A 3932-nucleotide genomic window follows, 5' to 3' on the forward strand; every position below is an offset into this window, starting at 1 on the left:
TAGAATAGAGAGTGTAACACATTATCATTACCATTTATGTAAGTGTGTATATGTTTGTGCGGGTGTGCACAATGGTCATAAACACAGAATATTGCCCATAAGATGCCCAGGAAACCTTGGTGTGATTGTATTAGACATAATTAGAGGGAATGTAAAGCAAAGAAAAAAACTTACTTTTTCCATCTATAGTTTTAAAAGTTCATTCATGCAATTTATTTACCTATTATTAAAAATAAAATGGGCTGGGGATATAGCTCAGTTGGTAGAGTGTTTGCCTCCCAAGCACAAGGCCCTGGGTTCAATCCCCAGCACTGCAAATAAATAAATAAATAAATAAATAAATAAATAAATAAATAAATAAAATAAAATAAAATAGCATGCAAGGACATGTTACCACCCCAAGTCCCCAGTACCACAATAATAAAATATTTAAAACACCTCTAATTTTTATCTCTAACAACATTTGGAGGGAAGCAGGAGGTGTTAATTGAACTGGACCAATCTGGACCTGGGTGTGACTTGTTCCCTGAGAGACACTGAAGAACATGAATCAGTCCCTACCTCCCTACAGTGAGGGGAAATGATGGGTAAAGACAGGCAAAGGCCCTCAGGAAGAATACAGTGGAGTGGGAAAATGCGACCTGTCCCCACACACCAGGACCCCATGGAGTCAGGAAAAGGGCCCACCCTGGAGCAAGAGGTTCCTGGGGTACCTGGGGAAGCACCCATGGAGTGCCAGGGATTCTACCCCAGGAAGCCATGTGCTCATTACTCATGTGCCAGCACCTTTAGAAGCATGATCATGCCCCACGGATTTGAGCACAACGGTCTAACAGGAACACAGAAGGGACTTGGTCAATATTCGGGAAGTAATATTTATTCTGCGTCAAGTTGTACCATGCCAGCTGTTAGCTCATGACTCAGACAGAGATGGGTGGAGGGAGGGAGTTGCCAGGGAAGTGTCATAAATTCTACAAGCCAGTTCATGTGACATGGGATGCCAGGGTCAATGATTGTGTGTTCCTGCTGCTCCCTGGGCTTTAACAGCCTTCCACATCTTGGCCACACTCCCCACTCCCCACACAGCCCCACTGCAGCCCTTCAGACGGTCTCCCCAGTGTCCTTCCTGTAGGCTCGGTCCCCTGGTGGACTTGCTCCAGGGCATGCTCCCTGCCCAGGTCCTGCCACCTGGCCAAGTCCCCAGCACTACCTTCTCCATGAAGTCTTCCCCTGCAGTCCCTCCGACTTCCCCTTAGAGCTTGTTAATAGTAGCATGAGAGAGTTTCACTCTTAATTACTTCCTAATCTCACAACGCACTGCAGTTTTCATTCCCCAACAACGTATAGGCTCTTTGAGGGCAAGGCTGGGCATTATTCTACTCTGGCATCTTCTCAGCGCCTGTCGGATCCCCACTCAATAGTTTTTGAACAACTGAATGATGTAACCCCCTCCCTAATCCTGACAGGATTAGCCATTCTCACTGAGGCCCTGGGGATTTTGAGGAATGTGAGCCCTGCTAATCCTTAAAGGGACACTGACAGAGAAAGAGCAAGGAAAAGAGAGCAGTTTTGCCCTGGTCACAGTCCTCAGAGGCAAGTTGGCCCAGGAAAACTCATTGGTACGGGTTTCCCCTGAGACCTGACACCTGGGCAACACGGGGTAACAACTCTGTTCACAGTAATGACTTTGTCTCAGCTAACACCTAAATTCTTCCAGCCCCACGAGGGAACCAGGGCTACTCTCTGAGAGCTGTGATTTTTCCCAATTCTGATGTCCCTTTGTGTGACCCTCTTCTCTGTCTCCGTAGTCCCCACATTCACACCCCAGTCTGAGAGTTGAGAAGAAGCACCCACCCCAACTCTGTGTAGAGAAACCTCAGCACAAACACAGCCACCAGTTCAGTCTGGTGAGAGTCAAGCCCTGGTGCAGGTTCACACCACAGTCAGGTCTTAGGTCCCCTCTGGTCTTTACTGGGAAACCTGAGCTCCCACCCATTCCAAATCCAAGTCAAACGCTTCCATTTACACACACACACACACACACACACACACACACACCACGCATGTACACAGACATCATTTTTTGTGTGTGCATAGGAAAATGAGGTCATTTTTATCCAGCTCCTAGGTTCAGCACCAGTCTTCGGTAAACACTGAGCTCCTTATAGCTCTACCAGCTTCTTGTATCCTGTCCATGCACTTGCAGTGAGCTGGCCTTGTCCCACACAAACAAACCCTTGCCCACCTCTGCTCGATGTCCAACACCCTCTACCACCACCCAGTTCCACTTTGGCTTGAAGGACTCTGAAGCTGCTTTGGTGTTCCCTTTCATAGCACAGTAGCAGTTCTCAGCTATGTCAGCTTTAAAAATGCCCGGTCCTGCCAGGCACGGTGCACACCTGTAATCCCAGCAACGTGGGAGGGTGAAACAGGAAAATTGCAGATTCGAGGCCAACCTGGGCAATGTAGAGAGACCCAGTGCCAAAATAAAATTTTTATTTTTAATTTAAAGGCTGGGGATGAAGTTTAGTGGTACAGCACCCCTGAGTTTAATCACCAGTACTGAAAAAAAAAATAAAAATAAAACCACCTAGCCACAGGCTGGGGCTGTGAGCCAGTGGCAGAGCGTGTGCTTAGCAAGTGCACAAGGCTCTGGGTTCTATTTCTAACACCACAAAACAAATAAATAAAAATTGTAAATGATCAACATCTTTTTTAAAGGTAAACAAACTTTTTCTTCACTCCTCTACAACTTTTGACACCAAATGTATGGTTTCCCTTGTATTAAGGAATTCTGACATGAACTGCCCAGAGTTAGTGCAGACCCTACATCCAAGAGGCTCAGTCCCTCAAGACTCCCCCACTTCACATGCCAGTTGCAAGTCTCAGCACCAACTCAAAATTCTGACTGGCTGGCTATAAGCTGTGGAGCCCAAACTCCTTGGGTTCAAGAATTTGCTAGAATGCCTACAGAACTCCAGGGGATGTAGCTGAAGATTCCAACCATTCTATGCACATGATTGGTTCCTCTAGTACCAGCCTCTTCCTCTAAGAGGTACCTAATTGATATACACTCAGGCATGCTTGAAAGGGAATTAGTATGAGCAATATCAGACTTTTCTTTTACCACTATCACTTAAGAAACCCCAAGGGTTTTAAGATCCCTGTGCCAGGAACTAGGGACAAACACCAATTACTTATATCTTATTATATTGTGATATTAAAACTGGGAAAGGAAAAACTTCACCACTCCTTGCATTCCATTAAAGTTCAGGAGGCAGGCTGACAAGGGAAAACAGGTTTTATTCAAAGCTGACTTTGAGAAAGATAGAGACCTTTCTGCCTCAAATCTCCATTTTCTGAGACTCAGGGATGCAGAAAACTTTTATGAGGGGAAAAGGGGTGCAGTGGGACAAAGGCAGGAATCTCACTGAATTCAGCCTCTTCCTAGACACCCTGGCCTTCCTTGTCTCCAAAACCCTGGGTCTCCCTTGGCTCCTTATCACATCAAAGAGAACCCCAACCTCCTGGCGCCAGCACCAGCATCTTCTTTTTAGATAAAGACATTATCCTTTGAACTGAGGAGAGAAGTGCATTACAGAAGGCTTTCTTTAGAATTTAGAATACCATAAACCCACTGGAGCAAGCCTGTAACTCTCAGGAAACTGAAGCAGAAGGACCACAGGTTCAAGGCTAGCCTGGGCAACTTAGTGAGACTCTGTCTCAAGAGAAATAAAAAGAGCGGGGACATGGCTCAGTGATATAGCACCTCTGGGTTCAATCCCCAGTACTATTTAAAAAAAAAAAAAAGTGTTAGAATACCATGAATAAAGAATGCTAAAGGTGGAGGAATAGATTAGGGAAAGGTCGGTGGGGAAGGAGGAAGTAGTTCTACAGCGGGGCAAATCTGTTTGAGGAAATACTTTCGTTAA

General features: G+C 45.7%; 1 non-coding gene across 1 annotated transcript; it reads left to right on the top strand.

Moving 5' to 3' along the window:
• The first annotated feature begins 243 nt into the window (after positions 1–243).
• Trnag-ccc (transfer RNA glycine (anticodon CCC)) lies at positions 244–317 on the top strand. Its single transcript has one exon. It is a non-coding gene; the product is annotated as a tRNA-Gly (tRNA).
• The last annotated feature ends 3615 nt before the right edge of the window (positions 318–3932 follow it).

The sequence above is a fragment of the Sciurus carolinensis genome, chromosome 13 (genome assembly GCF_902686445.1).
Source record: "Sciurus carolinensis chromosome 13, mSciCar1.2, whole genome shotgun sequence".
In the NCBI taxonomy this organism is placed as follows: Eukaryota; Metazoa; Chordata; class Mammalia; order Rodentia; family Sciuridae; genus Sciurus; species Sciurus carolinensis.